Source organism: Ctenocephalides felis, unplaced genomic scaffold, assembly GCF_003426905.1.
Source record: "Ctenocephalides felis isolate EL2017-DRISC unplaced genomic scaffold, ASM342690v1 CF-g0.4_SCAFFOLD_01604, whole genome shotgun sequence".
Lineage (NCBI taxonomy): Eukaryota > Metazoa > Arthropoda > Insecta > Siphonaptera > Pulicidae > Ctenocephalides > Ctenocephalides felis.
This window is the reverse complement of record NW_020537758.1, coordinates 34,933,249-34,959,133: the sequence shown is the minus strand read 5'-3', so window position 1 is coordinate 34,959,133 and position 25,885 is coordinate 34,933,249. Positions and strand designations below refer to the sequence as shown.

Here is a 25,885-nt window from a genome sequence, read left to right as displayed (position 1 = left end):
ATTCATTTTTAGAACTTTTTTACATTAATTTGCATTTAATTTCAAGTACATTTTAAAATATGTGATCGCACAATATCGGCGAAGTCGCAATATCAATACTTATTGACTAAGATTTTTTATCAAATAACAATTATATGGAATGAAATCACTTTTCAAAATTGCAGTCATAATTGTTTTTAGACTGATGAGAATTTTAATTTCAATATTTCTTCTTATAATCTAATACATAATGTACATATATGCATAATATTCACTGTAGTTGTTGTAGAAGTTTATGTAGGAACTAAAACTAATTTTGATGTTCATGGACATTGGGTTAATATGAAAAGAAAATGTAAATCACAAAATAATATTTTATTAATATTGTGTTTTTTTATCAGTAGAAGCATCCAGATTTTTATATAAAATTATTAAAACATAAACATAAAATCATTAAGCATGATGTATTGATATTTTAGTAAATAATTGATAATACTGAATAATGTTACAAAAATAATACAATAATTTTTAATGAATTCGTTTATTAAAGTTTTTGTGATATCATTGTAGTTTTAAAAAAATAGTTTTAAAGAATAATAAACAACAATAATTGTTTTTTATACTTGGTTATAGCCTTACATTTTTTTAAATATTTTTATTTTTGAATATCTTCGTCAGATTCCACTTTATTTAAAACGATTTTTCGATAGTAAGAGGTGAGTGCTTTTCGCCACCAGGTACATTTACAGAAATTCTCTCAAAACATTTAAATTTCCAGTTAAAGAATATATTTTATGATTTACTTAGAAAATAAGGCGATATTTTGTTCTTTCTATTGTCTAAGTTCCCATTTTTTAAACTTGATGTTGAAATATTTGTTTCAAAGCGTTTAATCAAAAATTATGCTCTTTTATCTTTCCAAAAGTGTTTATCACATTTTTTTTCTTCTTTACAAGACAAAATTTTTTTTCTTGCGTTAATGATCAGTTGTCAATAATTTTTTAGTAGTTTATTTTCTAAAAATCAGTATTTTTAAGTTTTCATGGGGTAAGTTATTGTAATCGTCCAAAAATCATGATTGAATTTTTTTGCATATATTTACGATTTCAATGTCCTTGACTATTATAGAATTTCTCACAAAAAGTGGATATAATATAATCAATCAATATAGTGTATTGACTATATTGAACTTATATGATATATATGCTCTTAAAATTTAATTTAAATTTGCATTCGTCCTAATTTGAATTGAAAAACATTTTATACTAGTTTGTAATTTTATTTTTACATTTATCTGAGTTTTTTGATAATACTTTATAAATTTTCCTGAAATATAAAAATATAAATATTGTCCAATTTCAATTTTGGGTGGCAAAAGTAGCTGCCTAAAACATTTATCATAAATGTGAACTGTTGTTACTAATTTTTAGTTATGTTTATTTGAAGATATTTTTAGAGCCTAATAATTTTATTTTAAGATAACCTTTCACTCTTATTTCACTTGTCATGAGATAAAATAATTTTCTTTGATTATCGAATATATCCATTATAAGAGTATTTTACAAAATGATATACAATATAATATATATATAATGTATCCAATATATAATATCATTGTACAATTTAGGAGTATTTTTATTAATCTTAGTAATTATATAAACTAATCATATACTGACTTTTTTTGATAAAAGTGTAAGCTTTTGCGAGACTCGAACAGTAAATCAACAATTTATGTTAATAAAAATATGTTATTTTATTGCAAATTCAACATAATTTGAAAACTGAGGTTATTTCTATATAATTCAAATATCAATCATACTTTATTCAAGCACGCATTTTACTCTGAATCCAATCCACGTAATCTCCAACTTTCGTGTAAACGCCTGGCCAGCCTTGCATACCGCAAGGCGAAGGGCCAAACGACACTATTCCGGCCACTATCCAGTTAGCCACCTGGCCAGATTCCCGATCTATGGCCATAAGTGGCCCACCCGAATCCCCACGACAGCTGTCTCGGCCACGTTCGCCACCAGCGCATAGTTGGCCCGAACCGATTTGAACCGAAACACCTGCATAGACGTTTGAGCAAGCGGATCGGGGTGACTACTGGGACTTCTAGTTTGAGTTTTATTGGGCTTTCTGATCCTATTGGGGAAAAAATACATATTAATAAAATATATTATTCAATGAGGTTCATAAGCAAGAGCCTAAAGTAATATTTTTAAATTTTCGTTTCGACAGTTTCTTAACATTTTGGCATATTCAGAAAAAATTGATGTGTGTGTATGTGTTGACACAATTTTTTGAGTCGTTTCCGGCATCACCAATCAACAGATTTGAATTATTCAAAAAGCATTCGATTCTCATTGATGAAAAAAAGTTTCGGAGATATGAAGCAAAAGGTGCAAAAATAGATGTACAGTTTTTGCTAGAATCATTCTTTTAGACTGATCCAAAAGACATTTTTTTTTGTATTCACAACAAGACGTGTTGATAAATTTTTGACAAACAAAAGTTCAGCTGCAAAGATGCAATGCAGAAGATGGCAGTTTTTGTTAGAACAAGGAATCTGATTCAAATCATTCAAACATTTTATTTGTATTGACGGAGTAAAAATTTGATTACATTTTTGCGATGAGTTTCAGCATTCTGGGATCTGTAGAGAAATATGTGCTGATAGATAATGTGCTAAGTAGTCATGTTTACAGATTAACAATGTAAGCAAATTTAATATATATTGATTAAATCGATTATTTACAACTATCAGAAAGTTATGGAAAAATGCCTTTTATACCTTATTCCTAAAAAATTATTAAATACATGATTTCACTCCTAAATTTTTGGGTTTTTCTTGCCACAAATTTTCAATATAGTTTTCAATTTTTAAATTGTTATCACTGCAAGGAATTCATTTGAAAATTAGAAAATCTAAATAAATAAAACCACAGACATTTCTCATGAACATTAATAGCAAACTGCAAACAACATTTTATTTAGGACTTTGAGTGTTTTTAGTTTTAGGAAAAATTGATTTGCGTTTGCTATATCTTTTTAGTCTGTTTTTTTATAATGACATTATTTACTGTTTATTCAAATATAATAATTCATTTATAGGAACTGCGCATAAATTTTTGTATTAGATTGCTTTCAAAAAGTTTAGTTTTGCTAATTCGGGCATTACATTCATCATAACTTATTAATTTTTATCACGAGGAAAATTTTAAATTTTAAATGTATAGTCATATTTTTTATTTGTGTAGGAGCCCATTTTCAATTGTCTTTTAACCGCTAAGACCGACAATATATTACTATATACTTTTTACTTATATAAATTATTTTATTACATTATATACACTGATTTTAAATGGATAATATAAATGGAAAATCTTTTAATAAAAATTATCGAAATAATATCTTAAATTTGCTGCTGTGCTCATCTTTCTAAGTTAAATTTTTCAGGACTTGCAGACAGTTTGTCGTATTTTTCAAAACTAAAGATTCTAAAGTTGAATTTTATGATTCTAGTTGCTGATGTTTTTATATTCAACCGAACTACTTTTGTAAATAGATAGAATTTTCATACTTTGTGCACATATTGAATGTAACTATATCTGATAACTTTATTATATTCTACATCTTGGAGTGTATGCATGTAAGATGTCTTATTGCCACATTTTATTGCTACAAAACATTTCATTTATTCAGACAAGAACAGATATATTTAAGATTCAATATTATTTCCTCAGTCTATTTTAATTCTGCAGATTGTTTTTTTAATCGACAAGATACGTGCATATTTTAAGGGTTTATAAGAAAACAGGATTTCTTATCACCTGAATCACATAATCCTGTCGTACTTTTACATACAAATATATAGTAAAAATAAAGGTTATATTTATACAAATTTACAAGTTTTTTTCTGAATCCAATGTTCAACTATACTTTTTGGACTTATATTACCTATACTCTATCGATTAATGTCCATAATTGACACAGTTAAACTTACTTTTACTATTTTCACATAGTCAATATTTTTCGGCAACAGCATTTACAGAGGTTAAATTACTGAACGTCATTTCAGATACTGTCTGTATTTGAAATGTAGTATTATCAAATCCTGCTATTAATTACGAAATCATTTGGATAAAGATGTAAGATATTCCATATTCGTGCACGTGAAATTTTGAAAATATATACTAAGAGGTTTATTTTTCAAGTTTTTCTATTATAATCTGAATATAATGGTGCAGAAGGCAGATTTTGTTGACACTCGAAACTTCGTCAGTTATTCATTCAATATTTTAACGTATACATTTTATTAATAATAATTTAATAATTATTATAACAAAAAAATAATTAGAATTTCAAACTGTATTTTGTTTTCATGCATAGCTCTAACCATTTATGGTTAAATTAGTTTTCAGTATTTAAAAAACCTGGTTTATACACTCAGTTGCTCTATATTTTTTTTTCGAGGTAGAAACATACTCGCATTTTAGACTTCCAAGATCTTCGATTCGATAAACTATCAGTTAGCTTTTTATTGTTGGTTATTATTATTGATCTGCTATATAATTCTGTGATTGAAGTCTTGTCTTTGGTTTTTCTTGCTTTAATAAAAAACTGAGCTTTCTATATGAGAACTTTTTTTTCTGTTGCGGAGAATTCATTTGAAGACACCCATAGCTTGAAACGTTCGAATTTTGCTCGAAAATGTTGAATTATTGACTCCGATTTTAATTGAATTTTTTTTAAATTTTGAATTAATTTTGTAATCCACAAATTATATAAGTGTATTCGACAAATATGATTGCTTTGCTTAATCGCGCTTTACTACCAATTTTATTGGCTTCATAAATAAGAAAGTATATATATTTATATATATATATATATATATATATATATATATATATATATATATATTGATATGCGACAAAAAACTTTTAGCTCAATTCAATAACCCTATGTTTCATATTTATTTTTATTAATTAAATAATATTAATATTTATTATTTTTAATGCTACTTAAATTTTCGTAATACCAATATACATTTTCTCAATTGTAATTAGTTTGAATATAAATACAAAAAAGCAGAATTATTAATTAATTCATTAATGGATTAATCTTCGATATTCTTTGTTTCATAATATTAATTTTTCTTATTTATTATTTTAGGTTACTATTAAAAACTGGTCTCAATATCAATATTTATTTTCACAATTGTAATTAGATTTTGAATTATACATTTATTTGAATTTAATTATCACGAAGCAGAATTAATACCTCGGTTCTCCATTAATTTTTAAACTTTTTTAAACTTTTCTCAATTCAATTAAATATAGTCGAATATTCAATATGTTTTGATTGCGTTATTAATCATTTGTGGAAATAAATATACTCTTTCGTGGTTTCTTTATTCAATTTAGTTTAGAAATGTATCTAGAATATTATAATTTTATATATTAAAATTAATATTTAGAACTTTTATTACTTTTAATTAGTGCATATGTTTATTGTGTATAATAAACAAAATTATTAATATTTTAATTGATATAAAAAAGCAAGTTGCTTCAGTTTAATAAAAAATTAATAAAAAACTCTTTGTTAAAAGTAATAGACAACGAAAATAATAAGTTTGGAGGATGCAGAAACTCAACACCTAATATTTGCTTAGTCGATCACTTCTTATATCATCACCAAAATATGTAAACACACAAATAAAAAATTTGAGATTTGTAAAGTTAAAGTTTATACAGTATATTGTATAGTTGAAAGCAGTTGCGTACTGGAAAACAATGATTCTAAATAAAAATTTAATAAAAATTTAATAAAAAATTATGATACATACTTGATTCTGTTTTTCCCCATCCAGCAACATACAAGCTTTTTCCAACAAATGACTTTGTTTGCTCAGTTGCATCCGGAAGACATACTGGCTTAATATAATCTGAAAATAAAATTAATATTTTTAACTATTTATATATATATATATATATATATATATATATATATATATACTAGCACACCCTGCCACGCGTTGCTACGGCTTTTTTTACTCCACTCGATTAAAATATGAATCCGTTTCACAATCATAATTTCAAATTTTTTTATAAAAGTTAATATATATTTAAAAATATTTTAAATTGAATACTTAAAATATAAGAATTCAATCCTATTTTAAAGCACAATCAGCTTCAAACAATTATCTCAATTGATACATTAATAATAATATTAGATTTTAATTACACAAATTTCGCATATATTCAAAATAAAAAAACACTACCACTGAGTTAACCCTTTTAAATAAATTATGTGTAAGTAAAAAACATATCAAGTGCTTAATGGCTTTCACATCTCCAAACAAGCACATATAATATTATATTATATTTAATATTTTCAAATTAAAATTGACATCGCTATATAAATTTTATTTATTTATGCATATTATATATATTGCCAATCCTGGACATAGTTTAATATCCATAATTGAGATTTTTAAACATATGTTACATGCCGTAAATATTTATAGTTAATATTAAAATCTAATATAGTAATATATTTTTACAAATAATAATCGCATATATTCGAAATAAAAAACCCTGATTAAACCCTTTTAAATAAATTATGTGTAATTAAAACATCAAGTACTTAATGGCTTTCACATCTCCAAACAAGAGCACATACAATATTATATTATATTTAATATTTTTAAATTAAAATTGACATTGCTATATAAATATAATTTTATTAATTTATGCATATTAAATATATCGCCAACCCTGGACATAATATCCATAATTGAGATTTTTAAACATATATTACATGTAGAACGTTACAGTTTTTTTCTTTGAAAATCTTCGAAATATTTATTTATAGAATCTAATATAATAAAAATATTTTTTAATATTAATATAATAATATTTTTTCACTAATAATAATCGCATATATCCAAAACAAAAAAACTACCACTGAGTTAACCCTTTTAAATAAATTATGTGTAATTAAAACATATCAAGTACTTAATGGCTTTCACATCTCCCTTCAATTTTAACATGTTCATCCCTTGGATTTTATTTTATTTTATATCTTATGGATTTAAAAACTTGTGAAATCCGCAAATAATATTCATATATAATTGTTCATATTTTCATTAATTTTTTATATATCATTGTATATATTTTATTTTATATATCTATATATTATATATAGATATTCTTCGTTGACCGTCGTAACGTACAGACGTGCCGTTTTAACTTGCCGCAATGATGTCGCAATCGACACCATTAGTGCCAGAATCGGAAGTGAAAAGTTCCTATAATTGCTGTGAAACAAAGGCCCCAAATGTAGGCATTTGTAAAAACTGCGGAAAAATGTACCACATTAGTTGTGCTAATAGGAAAAACTTCAAATTTCTATATCGTAATCTGATACAGTGTTGTGTTGACAGTGAAGTGTACAGTGACCATATGGAAACAATTTCTCGGCTCGAAAAAACAATTGCCGACAAAAACACCATAATAGAAGACAAAATTACCATAATAAAGGATAAGGAGTACATAATTCAGCAGCTTGAGGATAAAATCAAGCTGCTGCAATGGGTAAATCCGAATCAAAAGAAGGAGCAGGTTTCTTCAGCTGTACCCAGTATTGTTATCGATACTGAGAAAGCAGTCAATAAGAAATCAAAAAAAAAGAATGGAAAGAAATCGAATATTAACAAGGAAAAAGATCCCAGCAAAATCTCAAGTGAACAAGTTAGTGTCGCAGTAGCAACGGCGCTGAAGAAATTGGAAGAGCGGAAAATTGAAACGTTCCGTGATGCCGTGGCGTCTACCGCTTTGCCTTCCAACGCCGTCACTAACAATAAGAGCGTAACAGAAGAACAAAATTGGACTTTGGTCCAAAGAAAGAAAGCGCCAAGGCGAAAGGCCACAACTATCGAAGGCACAAATGCAAATGCCGTGTTAAAAGGTGTGGTGAAGCAAGCGCATCTACATGTGTTTCGACTGGCGCCAGAAACAACGGAAGAGCAATTGGAAAATTACCTGCGGGACAAAAATTTCGAAAACGTAACGTGCAAAAAAATTGCATCCAAACATCCAAACGTATATTCATCATTCAAGGTATCAGTTTTGGAATCAGAATTAGAAAAAATTAAATCGCCGGAAATATGGCCTCAAGGAGTATGCGTGGATCGTTTTTTATTCAGGCTCCAAAAGCAACAAGCAACGACAAGTAAATATATTAAATATACTCTGTCTGAACATTCAATGCTTATCAAATAAATCAGCTGCTTTGTCAAATGTAGTCAACGTAAATAATATTGACCTACTTTGTCTGACAGAACACTGGTTAAATGACAAACAAATCAATTTATTTAATATTCGTGACTTTCGGCTGATCAGCAGTTTTTGCCGTAGTGAACACATACATGGCGGAGTTGCAATATTTTGCCGAAATCACCTTGACTGCGCCGAATTAAATGACATTGCAGTGCAATCTGCTGAGCTTGCATGCGAAGTAGCGGCGTGTTATTTAAAACAAATAAAAACAATTATTATTGTTATTTACAGGTCGCCAAATTCGACTTTAAATATGTTTTTATTAAAACTTGAAGAAATACTAACGCGCATATTTAACACATTCGAATCGAAAACTAAAGTCATCATATGCGGTGATTTCAATGTGGATTTCTTAGTAGATTCGAATGATAAAATTGCGCTAATTAACTCTGCTTCCACTTTTGGACTGGAACATAGGTTAATGAAACCAACACACATCAACGTGAACTCTAAAACTTGCATCGATAATGCATTCACAAACTTACAATCAGACCAATTCATAATTGATACTTTATCATGTTCGATCTCCGACCATGAAGCATTGATTATGAATCTCAAAACTTCTTCTACCAACGCGAACATCCGCATAATAAGAAAAATAAATGAAAAAAACATGGAACACTTCAAAAAACAACTATCTCTAGTTAATTGGAATTGCCTGGACCAGACTGAAGATAGCAACAAACAATTCAATATTTTTCTGAATATTTTTAAACAAATAGCAAACAACGCGTTTCCTTACAAACGCATATTGATAAACAAAAACAAAATTTCGGCGCAGTCAGAAAATCTACGAAATCTCAAAGAACTTGTGGATTTTCTATATGATGCTTTTAAACAGTCACAGCGAATTGATCTGAAACAATACTTTGAACATTATAAAAGATTATATAACCATAAGATGGAAATGGAACGTCAACAAAGTAATGTAATGAATATAGTTAAATCAGATAATAAACAACAAACTATATGGAATATAATAAAACAAGAAACAGGTCAAAAATATTCAAATAATATCGGAATTGGTACGCCATCAGCAAACGAATTTAATCATTTTTTCAGGAATGTAGCTGTCAATCTAACCAAGGACTTGCTCGACGCAAAGACTAGACCCGAAGCTTATTTAGCCAAGGTATATGTCAGTGGGCGAAGTATGTTCCTGAGACCAACATCTCCAGAAGAAATTGTTACAGCGATTAAACAGATGAAAAACAAGACATCACTTGACGCTTTTGGACTAAACGCTAAAATGATCAAACCAGTAGCCGAGTATATAGCTTCACCGCTCTGTGCAATCGTGAACAGTGTATTCGCTACAGGTCAGTTTCCAGATAAAATGAAACTGGCGAGAATCATTCCAGTGTATAAATCCGGAGACCGCCAAGATGCATCCAATTATCGGCCAATCGCCATACTGCCTGTATTTTCTAAACTGATTGAAATGTTGTTGGCCTCAAGAATACTAAATTTCTTTGAAGCCAATAACTATTCAAACAACAGTCAATTTGGGTTTAGAAAGGGGTTGAATACGATCGACGCCATAGTAAATGTTCTAAATTTCATACAAGATTCTTTAGAGAATCATGAACATTGCGGTGCGCTGTTCTGTGACCTTAGTAAGGCATTCGATTGCGTACCACACAAAATACTTCTAAAAAAACTTGAATATTATGGACTGAGAGGTGTTCCGTTAACGCTGATGCAATCCTACTTCACGAATCGTCAACAATTCGTCGACTGGCAATATAAGCTCAGTAATGCAGAAGTAGTACCAGATATTGGAATTGTTCAAGGCAGTATTTTAGGTCCGCTACTATTCCTAATATTTGTGAATGACCTGCCCTCCAACTTGAATTGCCATTCGACTCAGTTCGCAGACGATACGGCACTGGCAGTTGCAAGCAAAGACATAAAAGTTATGAATGAAAAGAGGCAAAATGCTTATAAACAAGCCGAAGAGTGGTTCCTCGCCAATAAAATTGTTCTGAATAAAAACAAAACTGTTTCTATTAATTTTACAGCTAGTAGAAGACATGTTGAACTTCAAGGCGGTGAAGTCAAATACTTGGGACTAACAATGGATAGTTTGCTGACCTGGGCCAAACATATAGAGTTGCTATGCGCAAGGCTCTCGAAAGCCATTTATGCCATTAGAAGAATTAGATCCATAATAAACCAGGAATGTGCCAGGGAAACCTACTTTGCTATGTTCCATTCTGTACTTTCATACGGAATATTAGCTTGGGGACATAGTGCACACACTTCTAAAGTTATGGATCTACAAAAGAAGGCGGTTAGAGCAATAGAAGGAGTCTCACCTCGGGAGCCTTGCAGGCCGCTATTCATAAAACACAAAATTTTGACTGTCACAAACATTTATATTTGGCAACAAGCTATTGCGGTGCATGCGGATAAAACTAATCATTTATTGAGAAGTGATGTCCACGACCACAATACGCGGAATAAAAATGCAGTGATATGTCCAAAAATCAAACTTAAATCATCGCTAAGAACTACATTGGGAGCCAAGATCTATAATAAGCTACCTGATGGATGGAGATGCAAAACAAGATTCACCTTTAAAAATATTGTTAAAAATTATTTACTAAATAATCCCTATTATTTTATAAATGAATTTTTAGAATAATTATGTATTGTAAATGACTTAAATTGTAACTATTGAATTTTAATAAAGTTCTATTCTATTCTATTCTATTCTATACATTATTTGGGCATCAGATTATTTTCAATGTTAGTTAATTATTCTTTGTTCGGTTTTTGAAATATAATAATTTTATTATTACGTTAATTACATTTCATTTTAACGTATACATTATATACATTTATTTGTTTGTCGGCAAGAAGATTAGATAGATTCATCTGGAAATTAAGTTAGGAATAAAAACTTGAATTACATTATTATATTTTCTGCGCTTACCGTGCAATTTTAACCTTTTTAATGGTAGTTTTTTTTTTAAATTTAATTAGATTTATACCTTTTTTATTTTATTTAGATTTTATTATTACCTTCATTAGATTTACTTTACCGTACCATTTATGTACTTTTATTTGTCGACAAAGAAATTAGATTTTGGTTTAGATTAAAATATGCCATTATTCATTCCTCTGTTTGTGATTCAATTTAATCAGATTATTATTACGTTAATAAGATTTACTTTAATGTAGATTTTATATACTTTTAATTGTAGATAACAAGATTAGATATATTAAAAAATTAGATTAGATAAGGAATTTTTGTTTTAGAATTAGATAATCAAATTTTCTGTGTTGCAGTTTTAATCTTTTTAATTGGTTTCTATTGAAATATGCCATTCTTTTGAAAGTTTTTCGAATTTCATCAGTTTATTATTATGTTAATTAGATTTATTTCAACGTACATTTTATTTATATACTTTTAATTATAGATACCAATATTAGCTATATTTAAAAATTAGATTAGATATGGATATATTTTTTTAAAATTAGATTATCAAATTTTCTGTGTTGCAGTTTTTACCTTTTTTAATGATTTATATTGAAATATGCCATTAATCACTTGAAGGTTTTTTGTATTTCATCAGTTTATTATTACGTTAATAGGATTAACTTTAACGTACATTTTATATACTTTTAATTGTAGATAACAAGATTAGGTTAATTTAAAAAATAGATTAGATATGAAAAATTGTTTTTAGAATTAGAGTATCACATTTTCTGTGTTGCAGTTTTAATCTTTTTAATTGGTTTCTATTGAAATATACCATTATTCTTTTGAAAGTTTTTTGAATTTCATCAGTTTATTATTACGTTAATAAGATTTACTTTAACTTACATTTTATATAGTTTTAATTGTCGATAACAAGATTAGATATATTTCAAAATTAGATTAGATAAAGAAATTTTTTTTTAGAATTAGACTCTCACATTTTTTGTGTTGCAGTTTTAACCTTTTTTTTAATTAGTTTATATTGAAATATGCCCTTATTCGTTTGTTGCAGGTTCTTTGAATTTCATCAGTTTATTATTACGTTAATTAGATTTGATTTAACGTACATTTTATATACTATTAATTCTCGATAAAAGTTGATTAGATATGATTTTTTTTCAGAATTAGACCCACCCAGATCACATTTTCTGTGAAAAATTTTTAATAGGTTTATATTGAAATATGTCATTATTCTCCGTTTGGATTTTTAAATTTAATCAGTTTATTATTACATTAATTAATTTAATTTTAACATATATTTTATATACTTTTTTGTTGATAAAAAAATTAAGTATGACTAAAAATTAAATTAGATATGAAAACCAGAATTAGATTATTACATTTTCCTCGTTTAATGAGCGGAGTTAATTTTTCGTATTAAAATCTTTTTTTAATATTTGTTTCATTATCCTTTTGTTTAGTAATTTTTTCTATAATACAGTTGTGAAGGTAGATAATACATTCGTAATCGTCGGTCGTTTATTCTCAAAAGACAAATTTTTTAATCATGTAACATTTTTAATAAAATAAGAACATACACCTATACACCAAATGGAATTTTACTGAACATTATAAAACCAGGAAGGAGATGATTTGTTCAATTCGGCATTATTACCGCATATTAGGCGAAAAATAATAAAATTTTGATGCTTGTTAATTAATAACTACCAATTAATTTTGATGCTCTTTTTTATATATTTCTTATCATTGATATGGATAGGTTGACTGAATTAATAATAAAAACGTGATTTAACTTAATAAAAAATAGTTTCGACTCAAAACAAATTTTTTTGTAAAAAAACTTTTTTTCATTTAATTTATTTGCAAACTATTTATTTGAAAAAGTGTGAAAAATTATTTACAAAACAATTTTTTCACATATCTATTTATATAATAATTTTATATTTCATACAAAATTATAATAAAATATATCTATAATTTATATAAGTATAAATGAATTTGATTTCTGTTTATTGTGATGACAAATTTTATTTGACTATAATGCCACGATTTGAGTAGTATTGAATTCATAAATATATTATTGACATTTTAAATCCAGCCTATTTTAAAACCAAATACAGATATATTTGTAACATATATGCAAATTTTATTCGAAAATCATACTATATCAATATGTATGTATTAACATTAATCAATCTGTATTGGTATTTCCAACATTATACAGTTATATGTTTCAGATTTATATAAAATATACTATACTGTTTTTGTTCTTTTTTATTCTTAATATTTTTTATACTAAAATTATAATATTTGTGATATATAAAAATTTTAAATAACTTGCTAGTTTGATTTAAATTGAATTTTTAATTTACTCATCTGTATTCATAAAATAAATAAATGAAGAAAACTAAAACTAATTGATGTATTATCCTCATTTTTCGAATGGATGCGATTTTTCTCATTGTATAGTTAATTCGATTTTAAGCTTTCTAGGAATATGTCTGAAATATTTTAAATTCATTTTTTAACATAAAAAGTAAAACGATTTTATTTGTTATAATCGAATATTTTCATTTTGGCAATACTCTAGCATATAATTTGTTTTTGACAATCTAAAAGAAAATCTTTTTTTTAATTAATGGCCTTGCTAACTTGAGCATTTAGCCACCTACTATATTACATTATGTAGAAAATCTTTTAATTAACACGTGATAGATAATTTTTGATAAATAAACTTAGAAATGATAATAGTAGATATTTTGTAAAAATTTATTATGGGAATATTATTCTCATATAAATAGAAACATTTTTTCCCAAGTGTTTTGTTCATTGGCTTAACTTTTTCTTGTTTGATATTTTTTGCAAGAGCATATTTTTCTGGATTATTTTATTGATTACTTACTAACGTAATGAAAGTGCTGAATTAAATAATTATTACTATATTAAATCGATAAATATATACTGTAGCAAAATAGTACTCTGTTAGAAACTATGTTTGATTTTATTTTAAATTTTGCGGGCTTTTAGTTCTACTTCACACATGATATATTGTTCTCTAAGGAGAGAAAATTTGAAAGTGATTAAAAATTCATGTATAAGTTTGCACTTTTATCTATATAAAATTTAATATAAACATATTACATATATTTAATATATTATTTAATATATTTTGGAATTGTACAAATAATTTTTCTACTATATTGTTTTCGATACTACCAAAGGGGTCATCCTTTCATTTGCTTTGTTGATAACGCATATTTTATTTTCTCAATTTTTTTCATTTAATGCAAATTAAACATTAACAAAATTAAAACGAAAATTTTAAGTAAAAATTAGGAGAAACTGCTACTATTTCTCCTTGAAAATAATTTTACTAAAAATGTATTATACATTTGTGATACATCCCAGGCTTGTGTTTATGCTCATTTCTGTTGAATCATTTGGATTTTCATGTTATATTCATTTAATTTAGAATTAGTATAATCCTAGACGTGACTTGATTAGTTTTCTGTTGTCCAAAACTTCTTAAAAATAATTTTATTAAAAATGTAATAAACATTTGTGATAGATCCCAGACTTGTGTCTAGGCTTATTTCTGTTCAATCATTTAGAATTTCATTTTATTTTCATTTTATTCGGAATTAGTATATTCCTAGACGTGACTTTATTCGTTTACTGTTGCCCAGCTTGCTTGACCAAAACTTATTGCTTTTGCTGTTGGGCTTCAAAAACCTTATTATTATGCACAGATATTTGCTGCGTTTGCTGTTCACTGTGCATTTTTATTTTTTTATTGGTTCATTTGGATATATTTAATTAACTAGTTAATATCCACGTGTATTTGCAGTGTTTGCTGATGAGTTTGAAGATCCTAATTATTAGACACAGCCACTGAATTCATTAGGTTTTGTACTGAGATATGCTGCATCTTTAGATCTTTGACATAAAGGTCCAATCTGGACTACTCCTGACAATCTAGTATTAATTTATTTATTTTAATGACCGTCCAAAAATTTAATATAATTTTTTTTTCACAAATAATAGTATTTTTCCAAAATAGAAAAAAAACTAACTCTGAGTTAACTATTTCAAATGAAATTTGTGTAATTAAAACCTACCTTATTTCCTAATGCCATTTTATCATGATAATGGTTCCTGTTTTCCCCGTCTCCAAGATTCAAACCTTTTAAGGCGCGTTATACGATCTTCTCCATTTCATACTCTGCATACTACGTTGCGTACTCTGGTTTACTAAAATACAATTTTTGTGCACTTGCTGTCAACTTATACTGCCATCCTTCTTTTTGTCACCTCGTAGGTGTCCCGGACATCTTCAATTCGTTCAAACCACGAGTCATCAATGCATTGATCTGTCAAACCTCCAAATTTTGGTATCATGGCTAATAATTCATTGCCTGATATCTTCTCTTCTGCAAATAATTTTTTGACCATATTGTTTTTGATACTAGTTAATATCCACATGTATTTGCGGTGTTTGTAATTGAGTTTGAAGATCCTAATTATTAGGCACAGCCACTGAATTCATTAAAATTTATACTGATAATCTTCAGATTACTGACATAAAGGTCCAGTCTGGACTACTCCTGTCAACTTAGTATTATTTTATTTATTTTATTGACCGTCCAAAAATTTTATATGATAATTTTTTTCACAAACAATAATAGCATTTTTTAAAAATAGAAAAAAACTACCACTGAGTTAGGTATTAACACATAACACATTGAACGACCCGAACTAAGATACATCTTTTAACGTAAAAGAATTTTTAAATTGAATTATCGCAATTTTTTCACTTTGATATATCTGAACCTCGCAAGCAACAATCTACATCTGATCTGAAACAAATGCTATCGCTCGAGTTAACTATTTTAAATGAAATATGTGATTGAAACCTAACCTGTTCCCTGATGCGATTTTATCCTAAAAATACGCGCTGAATGATTCCTGCTTTCCCCAAACCTTTTAAGAATCGTTATTCGATCTTCTCCGCTTCTAAAAAATGCTGTTAATTGCCTTTTTATTTTGTCATATAAATCCTTTTTAATTTTGTCTGGTTCACTAAAATGCCATTTTCGTGCACTTTCTGTCAACTTAGATATCAACAATACTGGCATTCTTCTTTTTGATACCTGGTATATGTCCCGCACAGCATCAATACGTTCAAACCACGAGTCAATGCATTGATTTTGCATACTCTGGTTCACTAAAATACCATTTTCGTGCACTTGCTGTCAATTTAGATATCAACAATACTGCCATTCTTCTTTTCGACACCTCGTAGGTGTCCCGGGCAGCTTCAACTCGTTCAAACCACGAGTCATCAATGCATTGATCTGTCAAACCTCCAAATTTTGGTATCATGGCTAATAATACATTGCTTGATATCTTCTCACTTGAATCATTGTTAGTTGCCTTCATCAAGTTAATCAAGTCTGATAATTGAATTACAATACCACTATCTGTTGTTTCAATGACGTTACTCTCTTTTTCAATGACGTTACTCTCTCCAGTAGCCAATTCTCAAAATTTAGAATAATAATTTTTCAAAAAATTTCAATAAATCGTCCAGATACTCTTGGTTGATTCGTTTCTGATACTGTTATCTAACTTCTGAACTTGTTCGCTAATTATGAACATGATATAACTCACTTTACATTACTTTTTAGTATCGGACCATATTCATACAATTTTGTACAAACAAATATGTCACATTCTCATGTTCATATAAAATCAAGCCATGCTGATCAAATCAGCGGGTTTATCAAAACTATCAATCATGTAGGCTAACAGGTCACATTCCATAAAACCTAACCTGTCCCCTAATGCCATTTTATCCTGAAAATACACGCTGAACAGTTCCTGTTTTCCCCATATCCAGACAGAGAATCAAACTTTTTAAGACGCGTCATACGATCTTCTCCGTTTCTGAAAAATGTTGTTAAGTGCCTCTTCATCTCGTTGCGTACTCTGGTTTACTAAAATACCATTTTCGTGTACTTGCTGTCAATTTAGATATCAACAATACTGCCATCCTTCTTTTTGTCACCTGGTAGGTGTCCCAGACAGCCACGAGTAATCAACGCATTAATCTGTCAAACCTCCAAATTTTGGTATCATGGCTAATAATTCATTGCTTGATATCTTCCATTATTGTACAAATAATTTTTCTACCATATTGTTTTTGATATTAGTTAATATCCACATGTATTTGCGATGTTTGCTGTTGAGTTTGAAGATCCTAATTATTAGGCACAGTCACTGAATTCATTAGATTTTGTACTGATATGCTACATCATTAGATCTTTGACATAAAGGTCTACTCTGGACTATTCCTGTCAACCTAGTATTAATTTATTTATTTTAATGACCATCCAAAAATTTAATATAATATTTTTTTCACAAATAATAGTATTTTTCCAAAATAAAAAAAAACTACCTCTGAGTTAACTATTTCAAATAAAATATGTGTAATTAAAACCTATCTTATTTTCTAATTCCATTTTATCATGATAATGGTTCCTGATAGATAATGGAAAACCCCGTCTCGGAGATTCAAACCTTTTAAGGCGCGTTATACGATCTTCTCCATTTCATACTCTGCATACTACGTTGCATACTCTGAATTACTAAAATACCATTTTTGTGCACTCGCTGTCAACTTAGATATCAACAATATTGCCTTACTTTTTTTGTCACCTCGTAGGTGTCCCGCACAGCTTCAATTCGTTCAAACCACGAGTATTCAACGCATTGTTCAGACGAACCCCCAAATTCTGGTATCATCGCTAATAATTCATTGCTTGATATATTCTCACTTACGTTGCATACTGATTTACTAAAATGCCATTTTTGTGCACTTGCTCTCAATTTAGATATCAACAATACTGTCATCCTTTTTTTTGAAACCTCGTAGATGTCCCGCACAGCATCAACAAGTTCAAACCTCCAAATTCTGGTATCATGGCTATTAATACATTGCTTGATATCTTCTGACTTGAATTATTGTTAGTTGCCTTGATCAAGTTAATCAAGTCCGATAATTGCATTACAATTACCACTATTTGTTGTTTCAATGACGATACTCTCTCCAGTAGCTTTTTCTCAAAATTTTAAATAAATGTCCAGAAATTTTCAATAAATTGTCCAGATACTCTTGGTTGACCCTAACTTCTGATACTGTTAGCCGACTATTCGCTAATTATAAATACGATATAACTCTGTTTAGATTACCTTTTAATCTCGGTCTATAACCATATTGCAATGCATTACGCATATATATGTCGAAATCAAATACTTTTCTATCTAAACTTTCGACAACATATTATTGAACTCATCTTAAATTTGATTGCTCAAAACAATTTCCCTTGAATTTTATTTGGATATATCATATGAAATATAAAACGGGTTTAAAAATATGTAAAATTGCCCATAATTTCAATAATTTTCCATATATTACTGTTTATATTTTCATTTATGTTTTATATATATTATTATTATATATTTTTCATTCATATATAATGTATATAGGCATCCGTTTATTTTCAATGTTAGTTCATTACTCTATGTTCGATTTTTTAAATTTAATCAGTTTATTATAACGCTAATTATTTCAACGTATGTTTTATATCATTTTATTCATCGACAAGAAGATTATATATTCAATTAGATATGAGAAAACTAGAATTAGATTATTACATTTTCTTTGCTTTGTGTGAAGTTTTAAACTTTTTAATTGGTTGCTCATATTGACATATGTCATTATTGTTCGGTTGGTTTTTTAAATTATAATTAATTATTTATTTTAATTGGCTCTAGGATAAATAATTGTGGGTGTTTTAAATGTTGATATTTTTGCCTTCAAAGGCTTAATTTGAAATGACATCTATCAACCTCATGTTGTAGTTTTAAGCCATGCGGTGGTGGCAGTTTGACTTACAATTTTTTGCTTGTTTGAATTTTTAGTGAGATTTATTTTAAACAAAATAAATAATTTTTCGAATTACGAAACATCTTTATCAGGGTTCCTTATAGCAATTTTATACAAAATATATTTTAGCTAACATTTTTCAGTCACATACTCAAGAACGATAGCTGGCCATTTAATTTTATAGCTTCTCCTTTAGATATTATGCAACAAAAATATTATTTTAGCCGGGTGAGGTTTAGGAGATTGTTTTGGAAGTTTATTTGGATTTTGGTCCAGCCGTTTCTTGTACATGGCAATAGAAACATCTTAAAACTTTTTGACTAGAATAGTCATCATAATTTTATTTATTTTTCTATTTAGTTCCAGATTATACCCATCTTGTTGAGGATAGAACAAGTGGCTAAATCAGGAGTAGCTTGCAATTATTTAACTCCTTCTTGGGGACCGCTTTGGTATGTTTTTTCAACTAGAATAAATTATTTTGGATAATTTGTTCATAATATTTATGTAATAGTTATAGGCAAGTTCACTTACTAAGACTCCTCAGAAAATGCCATATTTTTTAGACGTTAACTGAAGTGTAAGCAAAATTGTTACATTATGAAATATCTATTCCAAAAGTCTTCTTGGCATCTTGTTTTATTTTGGTGGATTTTATTGTTCCGAACGTGTTATCTATGATCTCGTAAAAATTTTAATATAATATAATATTTCTTATAAAAATATTTTTTATTAATAAATAGTATTTATAGAAATATAATTTTCTTATTTATAAATCTATTATGATATTAAAATACAACTAAAAGTTAATGTAGGAAAGGCAGAAGCATCGGTGCTATCGGCAAAACTTGCATATGCATTTTGATTTAATTTTATTAAATTAATATTATTTGGTAAAAAAAATGTATAGAAATGACTAAGAGAATTTATAATTAATCATTTTTCCAAAATTTTCTCATAGCTGGTTCACTTACTAATAACCAGTAACTAGTAACACATTTGGTAAATCCTCACTATTTTATATAATGAGTACTGCTTCTGACTTCAATTTTTCATAAGGTATTTTCGAAACATTAAAATTATATTTTAATTAATTTATATATGTATATATAATAATAATTTGCACATATCAATATTATAATGATTCTTTATCTATTTATAAGATTTTGCGTTCTAAATTTGCTGTGCTTTTATTTATATTATTAACTGAATTTGTGTACTGAATAAATTTGTTATTATAGGCTTTATATATTTGGAGTTTGGTTTAATTTTGTGCTCAATATTTTTAAAAATGTAACAATCTAAGAACTAATTAGTATTGCTGTGTAATATTTTCACACTATAGCTTAGAAGAATTTCAAGATTTTCAAATTTTATATATTAATGTTTTTTTGAGTAGATTTTCTGGCCAAAATTTTTTATAACTATTCATATGATTATTTATTTTCATGTATGTTATATTTTTCACATCAGTCGCTCATTTTTTTTTAAAATATTTCAGATAATCAATTGGAGGTTATCGATGAATTTATATACATATATATATATATATATATATATATATATATATATATTGTTTGTTCGGTAGGAATAATTCTTGAATGTATATGATTTGGGTTTGAATATCGAAATTCATACAAATTCATCAAGTATTCGAAATTCAATGTTAATATAATAATTCATATTTAAGATTATTCATGTATTTTATGCCAAAAACATTATGATTGAAATTGATTTTACATATTTTTTAGTGAACTTGTATTATATGTTAAATTGTAATCTAATTTCTTGTATAATTCATTCTAACAAGTGCAGAGTTTTGGATTGCTTTGAGCATAAACAAACTTCAATTTTAATTCTTCTTATTTTACGAACTGTTGCTTCTTAGAAAAAAACATAAATATAAATTCAGGATTGAATTATTTTAATACATATAAAATTTCCATTTTATATATATAATTGCTCAATAAAAATGAGCATGGCTGCCCCCTCTCAATTCAATTTTTCAATAAGTTGTCTATATTTGTCTACTTTCTATATGTTAACCAATATACTCCTAAATGATTTTTGTAATTATTTTGTTCGAAATTTAGTTAATATAATATTGACTTAGATATTCAGTATCGATTTTGAAAGCCTTTCATACACTCTTCTGCCATATCTACGAACTCCAAATTTCTATGAGTACCTGTCTAATTCCTTTCAATAGAAACTGTGTTCCTCAATTTTTCAAGACTTGATTGCTGTCCAATTTTTATTCTAATAAAAATTTGCTTCGACTGACCTTTGCAAGGCGTTTTTTTAGTTTCGTCTTGGTAGGCAAAATTTTACACACTCTTTTGCCATATTTACAAACTTCAAGTTTCTATAAGTAGCCCTCGATCTATGTCTAGAAACACTCTTCATTTCACCTGATCCTTATACATAAGATCAATCCTATGCCTTTTAATTAATATTGAGGTCCTTAATTTTAATTTTCTACGAACTCCAAGTTTCTATGAGTAGCTGTCTAATTCCTTTCAATAGAAACTGTGTTCCTCAATTTTTCAAGACTTGATTGCTGTCCAATTTTTATTCTAATAAGAATTTGCTTCGACTGACCTTTGCAAGGCGTTTTTTCAGTTTCGTCTTGGTAGGCAAAATTTTACACACTCTTGTGCCATATTTACGAACTTCAAGTAGCCCTCGATCTATATTATGGCTAAAAGCACTCTTCATTTCACCTGATCCATATACATAAGATCAATCCTATGACTTTTAATTAATATCGAGGTCCTTTATTTTGATTATCTACGAACTCCAAGTTTCTATGAGAAACTGTCTGATTCAGTTCAATAGAAACCGTGTTGCTCAATTTTCCAAGACTTGATTGTTGTCCAATTTTTATTCTACTGATCATTGCATAGCGTTTTCTTCAGTTTCGTCTTGGAGGGCAAAAATTCACACACTTTTTTGCCATATTTACAAACTCCAAGTTTCTATAAGCAGCCCTCGATATCAAGGTCTAGAAACACTCTTCATTTCACCTGACACTTATACATAAGATCAATCCTATGACTTTTAATTAATATCGAAGTCCTCAATTTTGATTTTCTACGAACTCCAAGTTTCTATGAGTAGCTGTCTGATTTCGTTCAATGGAAACCGAGTTCCTCAATTTTTCAAGACTTGATTGTTGTCCAATTTTTGTTCTAATAAGAATTTGCTTCAACTGGCTATCGCATAGCGTTTTCTTCAGTTTCGTCTTGGTAGGCAAAATTTCACACACTTTTTTGCCATATTTACGAACTCCAGAAACACTCTTCATTACACCTGATCCATATACATAAGATCATCAATCCTATGCCTTCAATTTATATCGAGGTTCTCAATTTTTCAAGACTTAGTTTGTGTCCAATTTTGGTTTTGATAAGAATTTTCTTTAAGTAACCATCGCAAGGCTTTTATTTCAGTTTCGTCTGCGATTGGTGTTTGTTTTCGCAAATTAGTATGAAGCAATTTATATATATATATATATATATATATATATAAACTTTTCAAGTTAAGTTTTTATATTTTAGCACTGAAAATATTATATATTTTGACTTTTTTTGATTCTGAAAATTGAAAAGAAAGTATCAATTTTTATTTTTTTTAAATATTATTATATTTTATTTTCCATCGTTTATTTAGAAAAATATATGTATATTATAGCGTTAAATCTATATGTAATAAAATTAAATATGATATTTAATAACTTTAACATCTAATATTATTTTGTATTTATTAATGTTTGCTTTTACCAAATCAATGTAGTGTAAAATGGACTCGGTTACTTATTTAGTTATTTAGTGAACGGTGTAGTTTTTTCGTAACTTTTTAATATATATTGTTAATTATTTTTTATTGTTAATAACTTCAGCATCTAATATTATTTAGTATTTATTAATGTTTGCTTTTACCAAATCAATGAAGTGTAAAATGACTTGGTTACTTATTATTAAACGGTGTAGTTTTTTTCTCAACTTTTTAATATAAATTGTTAATTTTAGCATATAATATAATTTAATATTTATTTAATTTTTGCATTTACTAAATCAATGTATTGTAAAATGGACTTGGTTACTTATTATTGAACGGTGTAGTTTTTTCTTAACTTTTCAATATTTATTGTTAATTATTTTTTATTGTTAATAACTTTAGCATCTAATATTGTTTAGTATTTATTAATGTTTGCTCTTATCAAATGAATGTAAGGTAAAATGGACTTGGTTACTTATTTAGTGAACGGCGTAGTTTTTTTTGAACGTTTTAATATATATTGTTAATTATTTTGTATTGCTAATAACTTTAGCATCTAATATTATTTAGTATTTATTAATGTTTGCTTTTATCAAATCAATGTAGTGTAAAATGGACTTGGTTACTTATTTAGTGAACGGCGTAGTTTTTTTTGTACTTTTTAATATATATTGTTAATTATTTTTATGTGCACTATAGATTGTGACAAATCGTTAGTAACACAGTGTGATAAACCTGTTTTTAAAAAACATCCGATTAAAATGAATTTGAAAGTATTTGATTCGTATTGATTAAGTGAATTGTTCATATTTTTGCAAAAGCCGGGTCAGTCGGTTCGGACATTTAGGGCATATAGCAGCTTTTGATGGTACCGGTCATCCTATTAGATTGTTTCAATCACCATACTGCTTGTGAAGAAATGATTATATTTTGTTCATTTATGTGTAGATAAGAATAGATAAGGATAATTATTATTATAATAATTACCTTAAATTTTGTAAAACAATTTCTATTACTTATTGATAAATTTTTACTGATGATCATTTTTATTTCGCGAATATTCAATTACTGTTGTACGGGAAGTTCTAGCAATTTGCCATGTACCTATAACCTTAATAATAAATAATCAAACCTGTAAATTGTACACTTCGCTCCAGTCTCAGTAAAGCAATATCGTTCTGCTGATTTCGGCTGTTTGGATTGTACAGTTCGTGAACCGTCCGATCAGCAATGGCTAAGTCGACGGGCGGATCGGCGCAATAACCTGCTTCTATCGCGCTTTCGAGGGTCCCTCGTGGCCCGTCGGCCAGGCAGTCGATATCGGTATCGGTGTTATATTCACCTAATCTTACCCCAGTTCTAGAAAAAGACAAAATACACTAATAATTTTTTTTTAACAACTTCATTGTTTGAAATTGCTAAATATCTCTAAAATACTATGCTACCATTATTATACCATTAATATCTATAATTGTATAATTGTGTTGTATAAATATAAATATAATGGTATTTTTTTTAAATAAATTTATTGTTTAAAACTTCTATGTATCTCGAACATTATTTTTCGTCCATTTTAACAATATTTAAATTTTTTTATCATTCATTATGATGAATTTATTTTTCCATTTTATTAAAAACTTGTTTAGCACATGATAAAATGATTGAGATGTCGAAAGTAATGAAAAGTGTGATACTGAAGATCAATTTTTGCATGTAATAAAAGTCAGTCCGTCATCATTTGCTATTGCTTAATTAACAAATTTTAAAACATTATTTAATATTTTAGATTCATTTTAAAAGATTTAATGTAAATCAAAATAATTTATAGATATTATTTATGTTTTGATGATTACTAATGAAATAAAAAAAATTAACTGATATCATACAATGACCTAAAAACCTTACAACAAAACTTAACCATTTGCACTCTAAATGTTGACATATATGATAACTAATAATAACTATGATTTTGGCCGCTTATTGACCATAAAAACATGTTTGTATTATAAAGAATAAATACTAGGAATCAAAATATTTACCTTTTGACATGATTATTTTCTAATGCTAATGTATAATAATATATGGTAGTAGCTAGTTTTTTAACAAATTTATTGTCTAGAATAAGGGGGTCTCCACTAATCACGTGATCGGTTTTTATTGATTTTTTAACACTTCACCTTAGTGATACGTCGTATTATTTAAAATTATCCCGCTTCCCCCACCAAACATCACATGTATTAACGCAAAAAACGTATTTTTTTAAAAATTTCAAAAATTTAATTTTGACTAGATTTCTCTCTCCCTACGTTATTTTTCGTCTTTCCCCTCAAAACGTAGCTAATCAATTAATTTATAGATGTAACACTATATATTAATTTTATGAATGATTAAAACATTCTTTAACTTGGGTAATTATTTAATTAAGTAAGCTTGAGGAACAAAGAATATTTTACCAATGTGTAAACAAAAGATGATTGTGATCACTTAGATCACTTTTTGTTTTATTCAATTATAGCTAGATGTCAGGTGAACGTCTTAAATTAATTAATAAGTTTGTCACCATTTTTAGAGTTTTTTAAAATTTTAAAGCTAAATTTTTTTGAAGTAAAACTTGATTTAAAAATTTTGTGTTTTTGAGAGTTACTATTTGGTATTATTTAAGATATAAAACTTTTAAGAAATGATGGTTTGTTTTATAATAAATTTTGACCCACAACCACATGTCACAACCGTACCCAAATCCATTCTTTTAAAGACAAATCTATTATTCAATTTATAGCAAAGCAACAAAGTGATATTATATATCTGTATACACGTATAAGTTATTATTCAAAAAAATTTTTTTGACTCTTTAAAAACAATGAAGGTTTACAAATCATGTTAAGGCAG

General features: G+C 27.4%; 1 pseudogene; it reads right to left on the bottom strand.

Annotated features, from left to right (window-relative positions):
* Nucleotides 1-1,803: 1,803 nt before the first annotated feature.
* Nucleotides 1,804-25,885, bottom strand: part of LOC113373660 — a 47,713-nt pseudogene continuing 23,631 nt past the window's right edge.